We start from the raw sequence: 25,615 nt of genomic DNA on the forward strand, positions 1-25,615 counted from the left end.
CCTTCCAACCCCATTTGGACAGTAATCCCCAAAACCACTCTGAAAAGGACCAATCTCCTTCGTCCTGATGAATCGACTCGGAGATTATGTGTAACTTAGAGATAGCTTGGTATACTGTCGGAGCGTCATTAGGTATGAAAATACAGCAACTTGATCCGATCAATTTGCATACTCCACCACGGTCCGCAAGAACAAAGTCTAAGGCAACACGGTTCTGCAAGGTCATAAGACGATCAGCCTGTAGTTCAGCTGTAATGTTACTTAAAGCTCCTACAGTGATGTCTATGGTGGTTTCTACGACACGAACCAATTGCCTTATATTTCTGCTGTTGGCCATTGGACCCCAGAAGGGAAGAAATCCTTTGAGGAAATCTCCTCCCTCTTGTCCTGCTGTGTCTTTCGAATCCACAATCCCTCTGCCATATCTATTTTTATGATGGTTCGCAGGAGCGGTGTATGTAGGGGGAAGAAGAAAGGCTATATAACAAGTACCAGAGAAATCAGCTGGCAACCATGTATAAGCCCTATCGTGGCAAACGAAGTATGTACCTTGAGATGGTACTAACGGCGGTGAATTCAGGGCTGAATAAACATATGTATGGGAACATAAACTTTCTCTTTGTCCGGTGTTTGGAGTTCTACCATTTATTTGCAGACAGAAATTTCCTTGTTGGGGTATGACCCGTATCGGAGGAGATTTTCCTTGCTTAACCTTATCATTGAGGCTGGAAATGTAATTAGTTATGTTCCAATTGGTATATGCTTTTCTTTCATCTATGGAAGCTTCACTTTTTTCCATGATTTTAGCCATAGCTACCATTCCCTTTATCAATAAACTATGACTGAAATCTGAACCAACACTATGTGAACTGACAGGTTGTTTAATTTTACTTTGATATGCATTATTGAAAATGACAAAATAAGCCCAAGCGGAACCTTCATAGGAGAATGGAAGAACTAAATATGGCATTCCTTTTTCTACCGTATGTGGTATGAGTCCACACACCCAACAGTCAGTTGTATTGATCACTAACTGATGTTGATGTAACAACTGGACGAAGGAATTGTTAAAGTATTCAGTTCTTCTGATGAGTTCATGCTGGGGAAGAGTGTGAAATAGGTGCGGAGAGATAGTAGAAGAAGATGTAGAGGTAGGAGAAGAGACAACTTTTTGCTGCAGAGTAATAATGATCCAGTTTACAGATGCCAAAAGAATACACGACAATATAATGACGCATAGAGCAATACTACAACGACTATATATTTCTTTACAATTATTCTTTACATTTTTACTTTCTCTTTTATCTAATGTAGCCTCCATCTTTCTAAGTGGATGCTCACGGCAATCTTCCTCAATCACTGTAGTCACGATTATCTACCGTCCTATGACACTGTGAGGTCCTGCAAGCCTATTGCCACTTACTCAGGTCGTAACTAAGACTCCTACCGTGACCCTGCAACCGGGATAGAGTACTACATAGGAGAGAAATTTACAAGTTCTTTGGTCTTGGTCTAAAATTATAGCGTTCCTGTCCAGAGGCAGTCTGGTTTTGAAACAATGTTCCTGGATTTGTCGTGTTCAAGCGACGATGCGATGGTATTGCTTCTTGAAGGATGTCGTCGTCCTCTTTCTCAGAAAGTGTTCCAATTAGACGCGCATCACTGAATGGTACAAATTGCGGAACTTTCTCACTTTCAGAGTCACTGATGCCTCTACGGACCCACTGATCGAAAGGCAAGGGGAAAGGCACTTTCTTGCAGTGCACGGCATGCACCCAGTTTTTCTTTCCTTCGACTTTAACTGCTGTTCTTGTGGTCAAAAGAACCAGGCGTGGCTCTCTCCATCTGGGCTCCAAATTTCTCTGTCGTTGGAAATTTTTCGTGCAGACCCAGTCACCTGGTCGGATGGAATGACCTGGGTCTGTGGAAGCCTCTGGTAGAGCACTCTGAACCTGTTGATGAAGAACACGCAATTTAGTTGTAAGGTCATGCAAGTAGTCAATCAACATCGGGTATGGCAAGTCTGAGTATTTCTTAGGGCGAGGAACTCCCCATACATTAGCTGGGCGACCAAATATCACTTCGTAAGGGCTAAGCCCCAAACGAGAGTGTACTGCTGTTCTGGTGGACAGAAGAGCCAATGGTAAAGCATCAGGCCAATTAAGTCCTGTGCTAGCTTGCACCTTAGCAATTTTAAGCTTCAAGGTTCCATTGTAGCATTCTACTAAACCAGCCGACTGTGGGTGATTCGCCGCGTGGAACTTCTGTTTTATGCCAAGACCTGCACAAACTTTTTGCATGACTTGACCCACAAATTCGCTCCCATTGTCACTCCAGACAATGCGCGGCAAACCAAACCTAGGGAAGAATTCTTTCAAAAGTATTTTGGCAGTTGATAAAGCAGTATTGTCCTTCAGAGGGTAGGCTTCTACCCATCTAGAAAAAGCACATACTACCACCAGAACATATTTGAGGTTGTTGCATCGTTCCATGTGAATATAATCGATCTGCAACACCTCAAATGGATATGTTGGAGGAGCAAAATGACCTGCTGGAGTTGGGGTTCCCTTTCCCGGATTGTACATCAAGCAAACAATACAATGTTTTACTACATTATTTGCACACTTTGGGATCCCCTCATTTTGCCACACTGGAGCCAGAAGTTTACATATTCCTTTTGCACTTAGGTGAGCTGGACCATGTGCCATAGTAACTACAGGTAGTACATAAGCATCTGGTAACAGCCAACGTTGATGTTCTGATAATTCAACCCAACATCCCATCTCATCTAACATTCCTGTACTTTCCTTCCACTTTCTCAACTCATTCTCCGTAGCCTCTCCTTGAATTGATTTCACACTCTCTACTGTATCTTCACACATTCCCTTTTCTCTTACGCAGTTTGCGGGACTTGCAACATACATTCGACTTGTGTTGTCTCTGGCTGTCTTTTTCGCTACCTCATCTGCAAATGCATTTCCTCGACCAACATCGTCCACAATCTTTTTGTGTGCACTACACTTCACGATCGCTATCTGAGTAGGCATTGTAAGTGACTCAAGAAGTTCAGTCACTAATTGACCATGTTGTATCTTAGTACCATGGGAAGTAAAGAATCCTCTTTCCTTCCATAAGCGCCCAAAGTTAAACGCTACACCAAAAGCGTATTGGCTATCAGTGTACACGTTTACTCTTTTTCCTTTGGATAACACACACGCTCTAGTTAAGGCTATCAATTCAGCTGCCTGAGCTGAATTATGTCTAATGCGTGCTGTCTCCACAATCGTATGCAAAGTAGTAATAGCGTAGGCTGAAACTGTATCTCCATTCGGGAGCTTGAAACAAGAACCATCTACCCATAGTGTTCCATCTGGATTCACTAATGGCGTGTCTTTTAGGTCAATTCTACCCTTAGTCTCTTCTTCAGTACGGAGAAAACAATCATGCTGTTCAGAGACATCTCTCTCTTCTGGAAGAGGCAACAAAGTAGCTGGATTCAGGGTATTACATTGTTTGATGTGTATGTGACTAGCCAAAAGCGTCAGCTCATATCCGGACAACCGAGCACTCGTAAGATGCTGCGTTTTTGTCCTATTTAGTAAAGTATCCACTGCATGTGGCACCATAACAATGAGAGTATTATCTAGCACTACTCCAGCAGACTGTCGAATAGAAATTGCTGCTGCCGCTGTCGCCCTAAGACAACTAGGCAATGCTTTAGCTACTGGATCTAACGTAGCTGAGAAATATGCGCATGGTCGCTGTTGATCTCCAAAACGCTGCGTTAAGACTGACAATGCACAACCCTCTCTTTCGTGGACATAGAGCGTAAAGGGCTTACTGTAATCAGGAGTACCCAATACAGGAGCAGAACACAAAGCAATACGCAAATCAGTAAAACTCTTCTGACACTCGTCAGTCCACGGAAGAGGCTGAGGCGTATCTTTTAAAGTTAGCGCCAACAGCGGTTTAGCCAATAAAGAGAAACTCGGAATCCACTGTCTACAATAAGAAGTAATGCCCAAAAAGGCACGTACCTCTCTTTGTGTGGATGGCACTGACATTTGTGCAATTGCCTGAATTCGTTCGGGGGTCAATCGTCGTCCCTCCTTTGACAAGAGATGACCCAAATAAGTCACCTCGCGACAGACATATTGTAATTTAGAAGGAGAAACCTTGTGATTCAGATCAAACAAATGACGCAACAGTGCAACGGTCACGTTTTTGCAAATCTCCTCTGAATCAGCGGCAACTAATAAGTCATCCATGTACTGAATGAGAGCGGCACCGGACGGTAAGGAAAAGGCATCAAGATGACATTTTAGAGCTTGACTGTAAATAGAGGGACTTTCACAATAACCTTGAGGTGCGCGTTTAAACCGGAAGCTTCGGCCTCCGAGGGAAAAACCAAAAATATCTCTACTCTCTTCGGCGATGGGAATACTAAAGAAAGCATTCTTTAAATCAACAACTGAAAACCAAGTCGCTGTAGAAGGTATCATCGTCAACAGAGCAGTGATATCTGGGACTACAGGAAACTGCGGTACGACAATCTTGTTTACCTCCCGAAGATCAATTACAAAACGATAAACAGGAGGCTGAGAAGGATCAGTGCGTTTAAGAACCGGAAGAACAGGACTGTTACATGTATTTCCTCTCGTTTCCTCAACCACACCCTTCTGAATCAAATCATGGACAATTTCCAGAAGTGCTTTCTCACCTTCAGTAGAGATTCTGTATTGCGGAATACGTGGCATTTCAGCATTGGGCTTAAGAGTAACAACATAAGGTGGGATCTCAAGACAACCAACGTCATTCGGACCCGTAGCCCAAAGCGTTTTGGGAAGAGAAAGCAATTCAGGTGGGAATTGATCTTTTGATAAGTACATTGGACTAGTCATTTTCTGTCCTAGAGTGAGGTATACACCAGAAGGTGAACAATATATAGTAGCATGCATTCTTTTTAATAGATCTAAACCCAACAGATTTTCACCACAACCATTCGTCAGAAGAAGCGAAGCTTCTAAATCATAAGGGCCTATTGAAACAGGCAAAGGGCAAGAAACTGGATTGCGAACAGGGGCGCCAGAAAATCCTACAGATACATTCGTTAAGCCAGACAAAGGTGCGCCAGGGAGTTGAGAATGAATGATAGAGCTTCTCATGGCACCAGTATCTAAAAGAAATGGCTCTGAAACACCCATTGTAGTGACATTAACATAAGGTCCATTCTGATCCACTGGAATTGACGTAACCCCCTTACTTTGTCCATGGCTGTCCTATTCAAAATGAAGACTTTCATTCCCTCCTTCAATATACTGATCCTCACTGTAATACTGTGTAGACCTAACATTTTGCTGGTCAAAGTAATTTCCGGAATTTGGAGGAACAAAAGAACGCTGCTCTCGGGTTAACACACCTCGACCTCTACCTCTATTTGCTGACTGAAGACCACCACGACCTCGTGAAGCAGATGTTGCTCCATTACGTTGCAACAATGCCGGACAACTGTTCTTAAAATGACCTTCCTCCCTACAATAAGCACATTGATTGGGACCTAGCAAAGGTCTTGGAATGAATGGTTCAGGCTTTTGATACAACCTCTGAAACTGCGGAGGCTGTTGAAACTGAGGCTGAACATGACGAGGAGGATAAGCCTGTTGCAAGAGAACTTTAGTTTTTAATTCTTTCGTCTTTTTCTCTTGTTTTTCCCTTTCTTCTTTGTCTCTATTTTCATAATATTGTGCAGTAGCCAATATCTGGGCGGAAGAAGAAACTGCCCATGAACTCTCGGAGTCTTTTAGCTTGTGTGATAGTTCAGGAAGCAAGTTATATACGAACTTATCCACAAATAATCGCTGTCCCCCTTCTGTAGCCATATCTTGACCACTGTGATCAATGAATGTCTCCTCGAATCGGGTAAAGAAATCGGAAACACTTTCATCTTTCTTTTGTTTACATGCTGCTAGCTTATCCCAATTAACTCTCAAAGCAGGCATCATTGTTTTCATTAATGTAATAATCCTACCTGGGAGTTCTGAGATCAAAGCATCAGGCTTTGCACCACCTACTTGACCTCTATCTGCGGCAATAATAGCGTTCCAATCGCCGCCTAATTCTTGAGCGTGATCCTCTCTACGAATTTTAGCCCATATTGTCTGTGGAACTACATTTCCCATCAACATGTCAATATCTGCTAGATTCATAGTACATGCATCAACTGTTTGCGACAACTCTTTATAGTAACCAGCAGGATTTTTGCGTGAATCTGGTAGTGACTGTTTAAGTGCTAAAACTTCAGACCTTTTCCAGGGGACATGTATCCATATGCGCTGAAAATGCGCAGGAATAGCTGGATTAGCACCTGCTGCTGCAACTTCTTCCTTCCATATTGGAGAAACCTCTCTCATGGGATAGTTTTTCAGTGCTGTCCTAACTGAAGGATCAGAATCAGGAAAAGTCTGTGAGAACAATAGGGATCTGAAAGAAATAAGTGTTCTGACAGCGTTTTCAACCTTAGGACCCACAATAAGTCCTTTGTCAAAGTCAGCCTGAACATCTAACAGATCCTGTGGGACCGAACCCAAATTCATATCCTCCCATTCTTTAGCGAGAGTATCGCACATAACTTTAAAAACATATCTCTGCGTAGGTGCATTCCATTGCAGAAAGGTGGACATAATATCAGACGTACTATATTGGGGACCCTTCTTGATCCATCTACAAGCAAGTGAGTCCAATTTTTCTCGCTCTTCGGAGTCTGGGAATTGACTACGAGACTGTCTTCGAGAAAAAGCTGGAGACACATTTAAGGCTTCAAAGAAAGGTGATAAGAGACCAGAGACAGTATCGGTAAATCGCTTACGCATAGATGGAGAATTTGACATAAGGATAGGGGACAAGGTATTAGGTGAATTAACTAAAGGAGCATTAGGAATTGCCAAAGGAGCAGAAGGCAAAGGAGTTAAAGGCAAAGCTGGCATAGGCAATACTTGAGGAGGCAAATGTGGAAAAGCTGGAGCAGGCGGAAGCACAACTGGCGGCTGAACAGGCTGTAACATCGGGGGTGCATTAGCACCTTGTACATAGGGCGGAGGCAATTTCAATAAGTGGGACATTAAGGAATCTTCCTCAAAATCTTTTCTCTTATCAAGGGAAGAGATAGGCAACGTCGGATAGCATTTATCTATTGCCATTCGATGCTGTCTGTCTGAAATTTCCATTGCATTATCTATTTCATCATCTTTGAATTGCTGAGCAGCCTGTATAATCGTCATTCCCTGTGTTTTCCTATCTCGTTTCGCTTGTTTAATTTCTCTCTGTTTGGCTTCCTTACGCCAAAGGCGAAAAGAGTCAAACATTGCCGGCCGGGCTTTTCTTTTAAATAACGTTGCTTCTAAATTATCTAGCACATCAGTTTCGAAACTACCATTTTCTGGCCATTTTAAAACACCATCTTTCTTTGTATATCGGGTCCATGTCTTATTAAAGGCAATAGGACCAACACCATGTTTAGAATAGAGCTCATATGTGGGAGTTCCAACCGAAGGAATCGGACAGGAGTCCTCAAGCTGGGAGTCCCTATTACAACCAAAGCAACAAAGTTTTCCAAACTTAGTCAGACCAGACATCTCACGATTTTTACTGGCTGTTCACAAACATCAAGGGGGTAAAACTTTCAGTTTACACAGCACAAATGCACTTACCCCTCGGCTTTGGCCACTGCAATGGCCAAATCTAAGGACCTAAGGACAAAACAAAGACCAAAATTTGTGGGCGCGACCCACCAAATACTTAACTAAGGATGTCTTCTTACACCAACAGAGGCCCGTCTATCGTCTCGCTTTACCATACATCATCAAAGAAAGGGCCAAGGCAGGGCGGCAGTCAGGGCAGCAGTCGTCAGTAGCCGTCAGGAAGGAGTAACCACGCTGAAAAAGACCTTCGGACCACTTCGACATACAGGGGTCGCTTGACGTGGCTCGCGATTCCTCCAGAATTTTCTTGCGGGGTTCCTCACGACCTTCAGGCAGAACCGGTACCGCTGAAGCCGCCCCACGTTGGGCGCCAGTTGAAGAACCAGAACCTTATGGGCCTGGCGGCGCAGGGTACGCCTGAAATCTCCTTGGATTCACCTGCCTCAACTAACAGAGACACGGGACACTCTGTCAGGCGTAAAAGATCAGATTTTATTAGCTGCAGCTAGTACAGTTGTCCAAGAAGTACACAAGGTATGTTCTCAGGAGACTGCCACTTTACTTTGTGGCGCACAATCTTATATACCGTATAAAAACCATTTATTAACTACATACACTCCCAGAACACATAGAAAGGAGCCAGTAAGAATGATGTAAAGATAGAACAGAGTCAATAGAAATGTCGGAAAACAAGACAGAACAAAGTATCAAGTGACTTAAGGTTGCCTCCCCTCCAGCTGTGTTTGTCACCCCTCCCTTGAACTAATTCATTAACCGATCCACAACGAAGTTGCATGTGGTGTGATAAGTTTGTGTGCGTTTGGAGGACAGTTGTGAAATGAGAGAATACTAGCAAAGGACAGCGAAGGCCAGACGATAAGATAAGATCGGCGGAGAATAGTGTGAGCCTACAGATAGTTGAAACAAGGATTAGAAAACCAGACAGGGATTAGTGTACTCGGTCAGACCTTAATACCAGCCTTGTAAAGATAGAGGCAGAAGGCTGTTTTGAACACCATGTTGCAGAATAAGCAGAAAAGGCAGAATGGACTTCGTTCGCTGTGCTGCCTGAGTGAAGGCAACATAAAATGGCGGCGGGCCACAAAATGGCGGGTCGATACGATCGTATTAAAAATCGAATTTCCTCAATATCTGATGTTCACCTTCACAGCCTAATAATAGTGTATGTGAAGTCTGGAAATACCATAGGAAGCAAATAGAAGTCCATTTAGAGTGTAAACCATATAGTACAAAAGATTAAGTTCACTAAACAGACATGGAGTCTCCTTTAGAATACATGGTTAAAGTGTTCTCCTGAGACAGGGAAAGGATAGGAAAATACTGTAAGGAATGGCACAAAGCAACATTAAAACGTGCACATGTGTGGCCCAAAGTGGGCACATTTGATAATACAATAATAGAACACATGGCCACCTTCCTACAGAGTAAATCAAAGGGAAATAAACTAGAGAAAAGGAAGATCACACTAGACCTATGGAGGATCTTTTGTGAAACAAATATGAATGAGTCAAATACAAAGCCTCAGACCCTCCCTTCGGCTCCTCCACCCCCCTATCAAGATGTGCAATTAAGGTTAGGCAGTGCAAAGGTACAGGGCATGTATACGTTGCAACCTGGTGCCCCACACTCATTACCCACCTCTTCACATCCCCCTGCTGTGGGATATGCAGACCCAGAGTATAGCCCACCATTAGAATCTTTTTCTAAACATAGAGAATATGTTCACCCATCTCCATGTCCTCAAATGGCCAGTACACCACAGGAAATGTTAGGTGGGGACAGTACTAAATACATAGGGACACTAGATGCCACATTTACACTTTATTTAGAGGATGAGATGTCCCCCACTAGAAAGAATGAAGGTATACCTAATGAGGGATCAAGAGAGGCACAGAGAATGGATGGGGCTAGAAAAAAGGAAGGTGTTTTGAAAAAAAAAAACGAGTACTAATATTAAAAATAAGACAAGAAGGTTAGCTTTCACACCAGAAAGTTCTCCCACAGAGTACTGGAGGTTCATGTACCCAGGAGCAGAAGAGAATAGTGTAGGCAAGTGGATCACAGAGCAGGAAGATGGACGGGTAGACAAAAGAGCGACTTGGGAAAAGGAGGAAGGGCCCCTGAGGCAGTCAAGGGCCCTCACTAGGCCACAAATGATTGAACAAGAAGGACTAGATGACACAGTCTCCACACACAGCAGCTTAGGTGAAAAAGATCTGGATTTAGAAAAATCTTACAAAGGATCAGAGGGGGCATTAGATGACATCACTGAACATGTTAAAAGAATGTCCCTTTTTGAGGACCATAACAAGGAACAGTCACAATATGCCTGTGAGGGAGAAGAAAACAATAAGACAGGACAGACTTTATAAAAGAAGCCAAGAGAATTACAGAGATTAGTATTTGATGGGGTGAATGCATGCCCATATGAGAGAAAGGGAACATTTGATAAGGCAGCAAAAATGACACTGAGGAAAGACATGGCACATGCATTCCCTGTATGCCCTGGCAATAATTTGACGCCCACTTAAATAGTAGCTGAGTATGAAAATAGTTGGTATAATGTTGTCCCTTTTATTGACAACCTAGTAGGTTGGACAGAAGGATTGGCATCACAGATGACACCATGGCCGCAAAAGGGTTCCTTTGAACCCTGAGACATGGCTAATGCAGAAATGTGCATTTTTTAGGCCACAGTGGATCCTTACTGGGATTATCCCTATATGCAGAAAAGTTTAAGAGTGTGTTCGAGATATGCTTGTAAGTATGACTCACGTCACCCTACTGGCAATAGGACTTCAGTCCTGTCACAACTGCCCTTGATATTCAAGGGCCAAGGGGTGCCTCAATATATACCATGGCTCCAGATGGACAAAGAAAATCTTTAAAACAATTGGCACAACATTCTGAGGGTGCTGGGAAATGGATAGCAGCTCTGGAGAAACATACTGCAGGGATTACTCTTGCAATAGGGGACATTAAGAGTTTACTAAGTTCCCTTATAGGAGATGACACAGACACACTGTTCACAAAGGCAGGAGTAAAGGATTTGACATTGACCAACCCAAAATGTGATGGGGCACCCTTTAATAGAGTAAGGGGAATTGTTTGGAAACAACTGAGGAAAATGTATCCAGACAGGCCAGACATTGGGTCCCTTATGGCACAAGCAATGCAGCCAAATGAGGACCCAGCCCAATTCCCTAGCAGAATGAAGGACAAATGGACACAGGAAGTGGGGGAGAGTTGGGATGTCACTGGACAGAATGCAATACTATTTTTCAATGTAGTGAAAAAGCATCTGCCAGCTGAAGTACAGGATAAATTAGATAATATAGTTGCCTTGGAGGCCAAACCATGGACAGAGATACAAGCACACATAATACATTTTTGTAAGAAGAGACAAGAAAAGGAAAAGAGAGAGAAAGATAAAATAGAGAAAGCAGCAGCTAAATTGGTCCAGCAGAAACTAGCCAAGAAAACAGAGGAAAGAATTGCCACTGTAATGGCCAGGTGATGACGGCTGTCCTCACCCAAAAGTATCCTTTAGGCCACAAACCAGTTGCATATTTTAGTGGCCTACTTGATTCTGTCATGAAAAGTAATTACCCTTGTGAACAAGCACTAGCCACAGCAGCCTTTGTAGTAGAGAAAAGTGCTCCCATTGTCATGGGTGCACCCTTGACCCTGTATGCTGAACATGCTGTGTTTACAATAATTCAGAAAGCTAAAACAACACTAACAACACGGAAAGTATCAGGCTATGAGATAATATTATCACTAACATCCTTTAAGGTGGTTAAATGCCACACAAATCAATCCTGCTACCTTCTTTGCACACCCCATTTCAGACACTGATGATGATGCCCATGATTGTGCCACATATTCTCCAGATGAGTGTAGCCAAGCAACAGAAGACCCCATTCCAGGTAGTGTTGTATATTTTGTGGATGAAACTTCCACAATAGATCAGGACACAGGAGTAAGACATACAAGTGCTGCAGTGGTCAGAGCGATGCAGCACAACTCTTCAGACACACTGCAGATAACTGAACAGATAACTTTGCCATCTCAATATTCAGCCCAGGCTGCTGAATTAGTAGCTTTAGGGGCAGCTCTCAAGCAAGGGGAAGGAGAAACAATAACAGTATATTCTGATTCAGCTTATGTCACTATAACAGTGCATTCCAGCATTATGCGGTGGAATAGACGGGGATAAGTCTGATGGAAGCCCTGTCATGCACCGTCCCCTTTTAGAGGACTTGATACAAGCTTTAACACTGCCACATGCAGTTGCAGTAGTGAAATGTGCAGCCCACACTAATGCTCAGATGTTGTGTCCAGTGGAAATGCCCTGGCTGATTGGGCAGCCAAAGATGCAGCAACACGCCCTCTTAGTGATACACATACCACAGTTTTGTTAGCTAGTGAAACATTGACATCTTCAGACCCTTTGAACGCATCCAGACATTACACAGAGACAGCTCATCTGCATATAAGAGAGATACAAGAAAATGCACCAGAGCATGAGAAACAGTTGTGGGAAGCCAGAGTATGCACACAGACAGGAACAGATTTAATATACAGAAAAATATCAACAGGGAAGCCTGTCATGTCCTAAGCATTGCTAGTGATAGCTCTAAACCAGCTACATCTTCCTTCACATACTGCTAGAGACAATATGTCCCTCCAAATATGTCAGGATTGGTTTGTCCCTTACTTACATGAGATGATTATAATGTACACACACACCTGCACAGTGTGCCAGCAGTATTCACCAAATCCCACCTCTAAGGTAATAGCTTCCACAATACCTCGCCCACAAGGTCCCTTTAAGGAACTGCACATTGACTACATTGATATGACTGACAGATGCAATCATTATCGCTATCTTATAGTTGTAGTCTGCCCATTCTCAAGGTGGATTGAAGCAGGACCTTGTGTTCACCATAATGCCAAGTCTGTTAACCCTCTTTGCTTTGAGAAATACCCCAGGATCAGAGCACTATTTGACTCCTCATCAAATAGTGACAGGTAGAACAATGAGCACATTTGTGCCACCAACCAGACATAAGTTGGAGACTGAGAGTGCACATGAAGTTGTACAAACTGAAATGAATGAATACATGTCTGAGCTAACCAAAGTTGCAAAGTTCTTCTCTAAACAGGTTACACGTGCAGCCAAGAAGCGCGCCAACGCATCTCCTGTAAAGGATCAACAAACACCATTACCTTTGGGAACTTTAGCAATTTTGCAAGACAGTGGAAGAACTGCAAATTTAATGGACCCTTCCCAGTGCCATCCATCCCTTTGGACAACGAGCAGGAAAAAGAGGGGGGAGAACAGGAGAAGCAACCGGAGTAAAGCCTCCCTCTAAAGCTTCAATCTTAGACAATTCTTCTTTTCAGTTATGTATTTTATGTTTGTTTTTCCTCCTCGTTGCACTGATATTGCTGCTTTTAGCCCTTGGATATATATTTTTTTTTGATCCTATATCAATTACTACACGCATGCGTAGAACTGTTGATAATGATACTGACCATCACCCTCTCCATATTGCTTTGTTTGACAATGTGTGGTATCAGCACATGCACAGTATAGGCACATCCACATCCAACACTAGTTGTTATGTATGCTCTCTCATCCCCCATGCTGCTGGAGTAGATAACTTGCATCTCCCTAAAGAGGTATCCCCAAACATTACACATTGTCTCCTGCACCTATTTTTATGCAGAATGAGAGCACAGCTACAGCCAACTCACGTTAGTCCTGTTACTGCACGTGCTAAACCCCTGCCACCTGATTGCGCAGGCAGGCCAGTTCTTATTATCACAGGACCAGTATTTGCCCATGACAAATGGTACCAAGACAAAAGGTCCACTAAGCTTTAATAAGATAATAGGCCAGTGTCAGGAAATATGGGATGCGAACATACAGAGATATACATGGACAGGGACTACCATACACCCTAGAATAGCAATGAAATTAACACAGTTTTCTCTTTGTTTCAGAGGGAATGAGACAATGAAGGTGGGGAGTAACCTCAACTGCAACATCACCACCTACAACGCTGATATGCAGGGCGGCACCTCCAGCCTGATGGATCACTACTGGATGTGTGGGGCCCGGCTCCACATGCAACTACCCCCAAACTGGAATGGCCTCTGCTCCCTAGTAACTTTGCACATCCCCTCCCTGGTGATACCAGGTGTGGACATCTCTCAGTTACATGACCATCCCATGAGCCATCCAACAATCTTGCTTCACCATTATCGGACAAAACGAGCTGCTGAGTTTCTTGGTACTGAAGTGTGGAAAGACGTTCCACAGGAACATAGACTATTTAATGATGCCCAAATATTTTTTGGTAGCATCCTACCATTCATTCAGGCGAAGGCAACTGCACGCTGGCTGCAGATCACGCGCTTTGAATTGATGAAGACCATAAATGCAACTGAAGATGGGTTCAATGCTATCAAGGAAGAACTTCGAGCCCTTAGGCTGATGTTAATGCAACACAGATATGTATTTGATTTAATGATGGCCATGGAAGGAGGGGTGTGTAAGAAGATTGGATCTTTATGTGCCAGCCATTGATGTGGACAATGGGACATTAACTCAGGCCATTCAGACATTGCATGATCTACAAAAGAAAATGATCGATGAGGGGGGTGCCCCTGATGGGGGGTTCGAGGGCTGGATCGAATGGGTGCCGTCCTGGATGTCGGGGTTGTTCAAGGCCTTGTTGCCTTTGATTGTGTTGTTGCTTTTGATGTGTCTTATTTTTCAGGTAATAATAGCATGTTGCAAAAGGTTGACAGCTAAATTGGGAGGGACAGAGTAGTGGGTATGTGATGATTCCCCTAGTTTCATTAGTAGATGGGAAGGTAGGAAAAGTAGTTGAATAATCAACTAGAGGGAGGAATAATGTAGGAAGAATAGGAATACATCACATACAAACAAACATAAGTTCCCAAATCCCAATACAAACATTTTAGGCTTGATAGTTGTAAACCAATGTAAGTAGTGAAAGGCTTAATACATGACATGTTAAAAAAGACAGACTGTGGGATCAATAGAATAGGCAGGTCATATTTAGGACAAACAAACACTTATTACTTAGGAAACTTATACACATGCTGCATTGTTAAGTTAGTTGTGCTGAAACACAGAAGAGGCCCAAGCCACATTAGAATGAGAGTTTTTCTTTAAAGCTGCACCAACTGTTGCTTTCAAAATGTTCACTTAGCATGAACAGGGTGAAACAGAAGGGCGTATCCTTCCTTAGCACAGGGGTCCTAAAAACCACAAGTCATTCATATCGTGTTAAGGGGAACTGTGTAAAGGGTCAGATAAGTATTTGCAAGGGAGGGCTACCATGAGCAGCACGCAACATATAGGGCCTGATTCTAACTTTGGAGGACGGTGTTAAACCGTCCCAAAAGTGGCGGATATACCACCTACCGTATTACGAGTTCCATAGGATATAATGGACTCGTAATACGGTAGGTGGTATATCCGCCACTTTTGGGACGGTTTAACACCGTCCTCCAAAGTTAGAATCAGGCCCATAATCTCTTGTTGTGCAGAAAGATAGATATGGTGAATGACGTCATTGTAACTTGCCCACCCATGAGGCCAACAAGTGCAAGTGCTTCTTTCCAGAGGCACCTCATTACCTTATCTGTACTGCTTGTAGTTGCTTACGTAAATGCTGAACTCTTGACCACAGTTTTTTGTGGTTTTTACAGTATAAATGCTACTGGTGTTTGAACCAGAACTTTGAACTTCAGTCATGGCCTCTATGTGAGACTGCCTGTTGTTCCCAGCTGAAAATCGATTAAACCTATATTATTGTGTCAAAATGATTTGTTTTATTTTATTAACAGATTTCCCTCTAACACTTGGAAAAGAGACTTCATGATATTAACGGAGAAATATACCATAGTATTAATGTCACAGTTTATGTTGTATGTTTCTCTTGCTTTTCTCTTTATAATAAAATTAACGTTTGGTCTGAAAAGTTATGTACAATGTATTTTCTGTGTATCAGCACAATAGGCTTTTGCACTATGATTGGTTAATGAAGATGTTTTTCTGTTGTGTCGAAAAGAACCGTATGGGGTCCTAGAACTTCTTTCTGTTCTAAGATGGCCGCCGCGTGCGCTTTATTTGCAGAAGCTGGTAATCACGTCCTTTCTTTATGTTGTTAGCTACAATTTAAAATACCTTGATTGCTCTCTGGCTACCTGCAGATCACTTTGAAGAATCATCTCTGCACTAGGAGCTATTAGATTTCAACCATGCTCCGCGGAGGAATAGGAGAGGTTAAGCCAGCCACCCCTGAGGTGCAGGAGTTGTGCAATCAGGTGAGGCAGACACAGATCGTGTTTTCGTGCATTAGTTAATATTTCCGGGCGTGAGACTACATTGGAGTTAATGGAGCACTCGAGACCTGATAGCTCTGCCCTCTGTGCAGTAAAAACTACATAAACGGTGGTGCATAAAGTTCTCCGATTACTCCATTTCTCTAGTGAAGCAGTGGTTCAATCTTGGGGTTTCTTTTAACAGCTCAATGCATTTTGGGAGTTGTAGTCCTTGTTCACTTAACTCCATCAAACTGAACTAACCGTACCTATTTGTTAAAAGAAACTCCAGATTTGGAACATAGTGTCATAGGTGACAAACAGTCACATGGTAACCTTAGTGTAGCGTCTTCCCCAACCCTGAAGAATGCAAATGAAATTCGCCACACTGGAGCTGCAGTCAGATAGTCTTTATTCCTCAGCATACACTCACACACTGCGCGCTACATCATACTTCATGTTAAATCACACCCTTACACTTCCCCGCATGTTACTTGTTTCCTCTTCAGAGTCAGCCCAGAACCGCGAGGGTCCTAGAGCACATAACATCAATATGCTACATCTTCCCCTTTGTTAGATGAAAAGTGGCAGACATCATTGGAGAGCACATTTCCTTGATTAGTCAACGAGTTGCTGTCACTTGTCTGCCAGGTCGGGTGATCCGCAGTGATTGAGGTTTATCCTGATCAAGCAATGGCGATATAGGCTCAGCTGCTTGTGCCCGATCTGCTAGCAGTATTCAGTCAATCAATCAATCATATTTATATAGCGCAACTACTCACCCGTACGGGTCTCAAGGCACTGAGGGGGTCGGTCTTAAGTCAAAGAGCCAGGCCCTAATGTCCTTCCTGAATTGAGGCAACGATTGTGACTGCCTGACACATGGTTGCCTCACACATGGTGTCAGGACTCAACAAGTGTCATGGTAGGTGCTTAAAATGTGATGAGTCTCGAGTGATAGATTATCCAGGACTATGTGCTCTCAACATATGTCCCTTGCACACCACAACCTGTAACGAATCAGCAGCAAAAGGATTGTCTGCTTTTTGTCATCGTTTCTGCTTAAACAGTACCCAGTCTCCTTGTCATAGACAGTGTCCTGGGCGTAGGATAGTTGGTCTGCATAAGTTTTCATTTTCCTTTTCTGAGTCGCATCAATGTCTCGAATCTTGTCAGAGTTTATCGATCCGGGGTCCATTGAAGTCGCTTTGTTCTGATGGCTCTCCCAAATGGCAAGGTGGCTGGACTCTCACCAGTTGTGATTCGAGGGAAGCAAATGCAATCTCTTAAGGCAATATTGATGGCTACGATACCATGGTGTCATTTATGAGCCAGCTCAATGATTTGCTGTTTTAGGCTTCCAGATATGCCAATTCCTGAGCCTCTCAGTATTATGCCTTCTTGTGTGACTGCTAACTCGTCCTATACATTTTTGAACTTTTAGAATTCAACATTGTTGGCAAGGGGCCATGTATTTCTCCTCCAGGAGTGTGTGGTAATGAGTTATTTGAATATGGTCTTGTCTTTATCTGCATTGGTTGCAGCAATTATTTGTTCCACAGACTGAGCCGCTGGTGTGCTGGACCTCACAGTAAAGTTGAGATATGCTTCAACTATCTTTGAGATTGAACTATGACAAGATAACAGCACTCTTGAAAAGTAATCTGCCAGGTTTTGGTCCTCCACTGGTTTGTGTACAATCTCGTTGTCATACTCTTGCAGTCTTAACTCCCACCTCTTGATGCGAGGGGGCATCTTAGCTTTCAGGTTTCCAAAAGTTGGAAGCAATGCTTGGTGATCTGTGTTGATGGTAAATTGTTTTCCATAGAGGAATACATGGAAATGTTTGTAGGCCCACAGCCAGACTCTTTCTCTGGCTGAGAGTAAGCATGTTTGGTATCAGACTGTAATGGTCTCATCTTCCATTATTCCTTGGGACATGTTTCCTTTGGAATATGGAATGTGATGAGGTAATTTTGAGGTCAAGGATGGAATGTGGGAGACAGTGGGTAGTACGGAGAGAAGGGAGGTTGGATTGTGACTAAGCTGAAGGTGTCGTGATTCCTAATCTTTTATTGAAGAAAATAAAACTTACAAGATGAAAAAGGAATTATAAGGAAGTGATTATTACATTGGCGACGAGGTACTGCAGTGTGCAGGCAACCTGTGCAGGAGACAGGTCAAGGAAGACACCTTCACTCCTGGATTTATTGGGTAGACGGAAAACCAAAGGTAACAGTTATGTAGGAATCGGTAACAAACTGAACTTCAACTAATAGTAATGATTTATGACTTTTTAAAAGCTATTAATTGAAAATGTTAAGGAGTATTTACGGAGAAAACCTGAACGTTTTAAAGTGCGTGGAACCCTGAGCATTTTAAACTCATCAACAGTATTTCATTGCGTGCACCTCTCGTGCCAGGTTTTCTGGGAGTGAAGCATCGCGTGTCTACGCTCGAGTCCAGTGCATTCAGCGCATTCAACTAAGTCTGTGTTATGAACGAATAAACAAATCAATTGTAAAGAAACTTTCCGAAGCTGCCAAATGTGAACGCAATTAAAGCGATCCTTTTAAAACCAGACACAGATAGTGAGGTGTCACGTGTCTACGCTCGAATCGAGTGAATTCAGCGCGTTTAACTAAGCGCGTGTTATGAACAAGTGAATAAATCGATTTTAAACAAGTACCTTATAAAGAAACCTTCCGAAACTCCCAATGGGTACGCAATTAAAGCAATCCTTCTAAAACCGGATGCAAGCAGATTGTAGACACTGAAGAAGGACTATATTTTGCAACATAAGAAACTAACAAAGGACTGGATGATAAGGAATAATGAAGAAGGTTAAAATTTTAAGTTGTGGTGAAACATAAGAAAAAGAAAAGAAGTAAACATAAAGACGTGTAAATAAGTAATTACAGTAATATATACTACAGCATAAATTAAATATAAGTTTAAAAAAAATATATATATATATGTATATATATATATATATATATATATATATATATTTATTATATATAATAATAGTAGAGAAATGGGAGACCAAGGGATATCTGCACCACCACCGTTTCTGGCAACTCCTGGAGACCCGCCTATTCCCTGGAAGCAGTGGAAAAAGATTTTTAATACTTATATGTTAGCCATAGGTAGTGACCGATATGCTCCCCCAAGGCGACAGGCTATCTTGTTACATCATCTTGGGATTGAGGGCAGAAGAATATATGAAAATTTACCAGAAGTATCTCTGGGAATGGGAGATGGACAACCTACTAATATCTTTGACATGTCTGTACAAATGCTCGATGAACAATTCACACCAAAAACGAATCTTGTATTGCAACGCCATAAATTCTTTTCAAGGGTACAACGAAAGGATGAAGATATTGCATCGTATGTAGCAAGTTTGAGAGGTCTAGCATTGTCTTGTGAGTTTCATCAATTATTAGATTCTCTGATACGAGACCAGATAGTGAGGTGTGCATATGATAAAAGGATAAGGGAGAAATTACTAGTAAAAGATCCGAATTTGGAGGAAGCTATACGAATTGCTAAAGGGATGGAACATGCAGCTGTGTGGTTAAAAGAAATGGAGGAGGTTCCTAAAGAGACAGAACCAGGAATCATAACAGAGATCAGAAAGAAAGATGATCCACGGGTTAAAGTGGAGTGGAACAAGCCGACTAAGAATTCTGAAACGATAAAAGCAAATACTGAGGAGAAACGTAAAGCACAGGAATGGAGAGAAATAAAGTGTTACCGTTGTGATGCACCTGGGCACATAGCGTCAAGTAGAACATGTGCGGCTAGGAATGCAATTTGTCGTACATGTGGTAAGAGGGGACATTTTGCCAAAGTTTGTAGGTTAAAGAGCAATGCAGGAAACAAAACCATACAGGAAGTTCAAGATGTGTGTGAGACGTTGGAAGATATCATTTTGACTGTAAATGAAAGAGTGTTGCCTGGCGAATGTAATGGAACATCTGTTCAAGTGGTAAGAAAGGAGAGTACAGATGTACTAGAAAAGCCTCATGCAAAAATATTGTTAGACAATGTATGGGTCAAGCTTCTAGTGGATTCCGGGAGTTTGTTTACTCTCATATCCAAAGAAGTATATGATTCTAAATGGATGGAATCAGCGGATAAAAACCTATCAGTTCCCGACATAAAAGCTGTGGGTTATGCGGGAAAGAGAATAGATATTGTTGGAATGCGCTGGATGTCAATCTCTTTTAAAGGAAGGACCGTTAGTGGAAAAGTATATATCACGGACTATGGAACAAATCTGCTGGGTTGGCGTCATCAAAAAGACCTTGGCATAATTTTAAATCCCAACGCAAAGGAACCGGTATTACTTACCAGCGATGTGGACATTGAAGTGGTATCGGAGTCATTGCAACATAGCTTGATTGATAAGTTTCCAGAGGTTTTTTCCGGAAAATTAGGTTTTCTAAAAGGATTTTCTCATAAAATCATATTGAAGAAGTACGTTACACCTGTGGTGCATAAAGTGAGAAATATTCCGAATTTAATGAGGGAACCTTTGAGGCAAGAATTGGAAAAACTGTTGAGTGAAGATATCATCGAACCCATAGAATCTTCTGAGTGGTTAGCTCCGGTGGTTGTAGCACCGATGGAGGGCGGAAAAATCCGCTTATGTATAGACCTTAGGGATCTCAACAGATGCATATGGGTCGACCGGCAACCATTGCCTAACATTGCTGAAATGTTGTCAGTAAGAGCAAATGGGAGTGTATTCACTGTTTTAGATATGTCTTCTGCGTACCACCAGATAAACCTACATGCAGATTCGCGACATTTAACATCCTTTGTAACTCCGTTGGGGGCCTTTCGGTATAAGAGGATGCCATTTGGGCTTGCCTCTGCTTCCGCAGTATTTCAAAGGATGATGGAGCGAATCTTTGGTAACATGACTCAAATATTATGTTTTCAGGATGACATACTGATTGTGGGTGAAAGTGAATCCCATCATGATCTTTTGTTTCTGGAAGTGATGCACAGGTTAAAAGACAATGGATTGACAATCAAGAAAGAAAAATGCCAAATTCGGAAACAGGAGGTGACGTATTTGGGACACATCATAAGTAAGGATGGTATCAGGCCCAAAAAGAGCATAGTATCGGCAATTGAACATGCACCAGAACCCAGTTCAAGAGATGAGTTGAGGTCATTCCTGGGACTCGCAGAATATTGTTCAAAATTTGTGAAAAACTTTACTGAGATTGTTGAACCACTAAGAATGCTCATGAAAAAAGGTGTAACATACAAGTGGGATGAGAGTTGTAAAAATTCCTTCCAAGAATTGAAAGATTGTATCTTGAAGGTTCCCACTCTGGGTATATTCGATGTAAATGCCAAGACTTTTTTAACCACTGATGCTAGTAATGTGGGTATTGGAGCTGTATTGTCACAGGTTAAAGAGGGTGAGGAACTTATAATTGGTTTTGCATCTAGAAGGTTACAAGGTGCTGAGATCTCATATTCTGTAATTGAAAGGGAGGCCCTGGCATGTTGTTGGGGAATTAACCATTTCAAATTTTACTTATGGGGCTTACCCTTTAAATTGAGAACAGATCACAAACCATTGACGTATATTTTTAAGGGAGGACGTGGACTTGAAGGTAGCGTCACGCCACGAATTTCAAAATGGTTATTATCTGTGTTGAGTTATAATTTTGTGATGGAATTTGTGAAAGGGAGTAAGAATGTTGTGGCAGATTATCTTTCCAGAATACCCGAAAATGATGGGGAGCTTGTAGAGGATGGAATGGGAGATATGATAGGAACTGTTTTGGGTGAATTGGCTATAACGGCTCAGGAATGGGAAGATGCTGTGACAACTGATCCTGTGCTAAAGATTGTGAAGGAAAGGGTTGTAAATGGATGGAGGGATGACCGTGTGAACAATTGTGGTGACTTGGTTGAATATCTTAAAGTCAAAGATCAGTTAAGTATAGTTAATGGGAGGTTGCAGAGGAGGAATCAGCTTGTTCCTCCTGCTGGTATAAGGAAACACATTATAGAAATCACGCACCAGGGACATCTTGGAAGGGGAATGGTGAAGAGAAAGGTAAGACAATCGTTTTGGTGGCCAGAGATGGACAGACAAGTTGAAGAAGTGGTAAAGGATTGTTTTGCATGTGCCAATAGTGATAAGACCAAGGTTCTAAGACAGGCTCCTCTAGCACCTGTAAAGTTTCCAAGTGGACCTTGGGAGAAATTGACAGTGGATTTCATTGGACCAGTGTTTAAGTTAGGTGTGAAGTATAGGTACATACTTGTGCTAATTGATTACCACTCCAAGTGGTTTGTCACCAAACTGGTGGATCATGTGAGAACTAAGGAGGTTATTGAGTTCTTTGAAGAGGTGTTCTTGGAAGAAGGAGTTCCTAAGTCCATAGTGTCTGATAATGGTGTGCAGTTTACATCATCTGAAATGGTTGACTACTTACGAAGAGTTGGAATCAGGCATGAGAAAGTAGCTCTTTTCCATCCACAAGCCAATGGTTTAGTGGAAAGAATAAATCGATTGATCATGGATAACATCCAATTATCCTTGGCCAACCAACTTCCTTGGAAAAGAGAATTAAACAAAATGATGTGGACGTATCGCACCACTCCCCATTCTACAACAGGAGTGTCACCTTTTGTATCATTGAAGGGTAGAGAGCCTGGAGTATTGGAATGTCCAATATGGTTAAAAGGAAATCAAAAAGTGATGGTTGACAGGGAATCTATAAAATCCAGGGTTGAGAAATTCCAGGAGAAAAGTGCCTTACAATATAACAAAAGAATGTGTACTAAACGTTGTCATATACAGAAGGGAGATTGGGTGGCAGTAAGAAAGAGTGGGATTATTGTGAAAGGAGAAAGCAAATATTCTCCTCCGCAACTTGTGAAGGATGTTAGAAAAAATGTTGTGATATTAGAAAATGGCTCTACGTGGAGTATGGGACGCATTTGTAAAGTTAATCGTTAGTATGCTTATAACGTTAAATGTTATTGCGTAGGATTGTTTAGTTATGTAAAACAAAGTTCAACATTTTTGTTATATTAAAGGGGGGAGGTGTGTAATGGTCTCATCTTCCATTATTCCTTGGGACATGTTTCCTTTGGAATATGGAATGTGAAGAGGTAATGTTGAGGTCAAGGATGGAATGTGGGAGACAGTGGGTAGTACGGAGAGAAGGGAGGTTGGATTGTGACTAAGCTGAAGGTGTCGTGATTCCTAATCTTTTATTGAAGAAAATAAAACTTACAAGATGAAAAAGGAATTATAAGGAAGTGATTATTACACAGACATGCTTCGACTGGCATAGGCCACAATGCGTCTCTGAGCATTCGGATGGCCATTGTCTTGGAGCAAGAATAGCCTGTAGCCCTACCGGCTCGCATCGACTGTGATTTTGGTATGTAAGTTGAGTCAAACTAGGCCAAATCTATTGCATTCTCAATCACATGCTTAATGTCTGTGAAACTCTGGTCACATTCTTGAGACCATTGAATTCACTTTGTCAGGTCTCTCAATGTAGTGCTCACTGTAGCAATTTTGCTACAGTATCTTGAGCAATAACTGACCATGCCTAGAAAAGATCGCAACATTGTGACATCCTGGGGTGGGGTGGCAAATAGATGGCAGTGCTTGCATGTTGTCAGGGTTTGGAGCAATGTTCCCTCTAATTTGTTTTCCCTGTGTACAGCAGTGACTGGTGTCAGTGCACTGCAACCAAGGCCATGTGCAGAAAGGATGTGCCAACTTACTAAGCAAGCGAATGAACTACCAGAATTAGTGGTATTTGCCAGAAGTGAGATCACTCACCTTTAAACCCAAGAAGACATCTCAGAGCTGAACTCTTGTCTGACTCGTTGACCTTCAGCTGCCATTTGTTCATGAATCGATAGGGGATGGTAGGACCAGGAGTGGACCCTACAGAAAGTTAACAGATTGTTTATTAAGTATTGTATTGCAGTTACATTTTATAAAGCGCCTATTAGCCCTAACAAGGTGGTGAAGTGCTTTATGCCAATCAGCACTTTGTCCAGGGAACCAATGTAACTGGTTAATTCAGTGACTGTTTTTTGTAAAGGGTTCAGTCTAGTTTTCTCAAGGAGATATTCCATGCCTGTATGTTCACTCTTGTGTCTTTGAGGTGGATTAAAATTCGTATCAGTTAGTATGATCATTAGCGAGGGCAGGTATACGAGTTCATGCAGATGGTCAGTGGGATTAGTGGATGAGCTGGAACAGGTTAGGTATTGCTAGGTTGCATGGTCTAATTAACAAGAAGAACAGGTTGCAAGCTTTGAAACGAGGCGTGGTCAATTTGCACAAATACAATAATGGGGCTAAAGGCACACATGCATGTGACTCGGAGGGAAGGCACGCAGAAGATGGACAGGAAGAACCGGGCCATTCAAAGAAAAAATGGAGAGGTGACATATGGAAGTTTTAAGTCAAGGTCAACATTTTCATAGAGGATTTTAGTCATATAGAGTAGATGTCTAACATAACATACACTCCAAGGGTGCTAAACTGTAAAAAGAAACATTATTTGCATGTGAGATAGTTCTATGTTTGGCACCTTTGATGGGCCCTAGAGTCAGGTGAACAGTAAGACCACTTCTAGGCTATTGTTAGACCACTGCTTCAGCATGGACAGCTGAGGGGTTGGAAGCATAAAGTAATGGCTGGAAGGATATATAGGGATCTGTCAAGCACTTTAGTTTACACTAGAATGATGCATTACCTTCATGATCAAAACATGAGAGAATATACAGGGTAAATAATGCAAACATAGAAAGGAAATTCTGTAAATGCGGGAGCCATGTCTTTTGGTTTTTACCCTTAAAATTTGCCTAACAGATGCTTTGCCTAAGTACAAAAAGGAAAACATTTGGATGCTACTGGTTTAGCAATGCTTTGAGGTGAGAACAGCTTCCCAGATAGTGGAAGTGCTTTGCCTGCATTCCTGTAGCTGGAGGAAAGAAACCATGATACTGAAGTGGGGAGGAAGAGGGCGCTGTACGTTAAAAAATCAATTACACTTTTCATTTAACAAGGAAGTGCAGATTAGTCTACCTGAGCACTGCAGTTTGGCGAATGGCAAGAAGAAGAAATTTGGAAGTTTCTAGGTCAAGTATCTGTCTCTTTCGGTCCCAGACTGCTTCTTCAGGAAGGATGACAATTGGGTGCTGAGAGCTCGTACTTCCTTGTGTCCATGTCTTGGGTGCTTCAGCTTTGGGAAAGACCCAGTGCATCCTGTTGTGAGAGAAACTGCTTTGTACAAAGAATGTTTCTCAAGTGCCTGAGTAAGATATTAGAAGTCCCAGTCTAGCACGTGACTCGTGTAGGGAAACAAGCCATGCATATAGAGGACAAGGAATGCGATTTGGTGGGAAGATTTCATTTCAACTCCTGGGAGGGAAATCATTTAGATGAACCTGTGCACTGTGAGGGGAGAGGCAACGACTCTGTTACCAACCCTCCTGCCAAGAACTTCCTTAAGTTA

At 42.3% G+C, this 25,615-nt stretch overlaps 1 long non-coding RNA gene across 1 annotated transcript in view; it reads right to left on the bottom strand.

The window, feature by feature from the left end:
• The window catches only part of LOC138249267 (uncharacterized), a 123,577-nt gene extending 98,220 nt beyond the window's left edge, over window positions 1-25,357 (bottom strand). The window contains exons 1-2 of the long non-coding RNA XR_011194816.1: window positions 25,186-25,357; window positions 23,926-24,033 (exon numbers count right to left, since the gene is read on the bottom strand). This is a non-coding gene — a long non-coding RNA (uncharacterized lncRNA). The remainder of the gene's footprint in view (window positions 1-23,925; window positions 24,034-25,185) is intronic.
• Between the last annotated feature and the right edge of the window lie 258 nt (window positions 25,358-25,615).

Source organism: Pleurodeles waltl, chromosome 8, assembly GCF_031143425.1.
Source record: "Pleurodeles waltl isolate 20211129_DDA chromosome 8, aPleWal1.hap1.20221129, whole genome shotgun sequence".
In the NCBI taxonomy this organism is placed as follows: Eukaryota; Metazoa; Chordata; class Amphibia; order Caudata; family Salamandridae; genus Pleurodeles; species Pleurodeles waltl.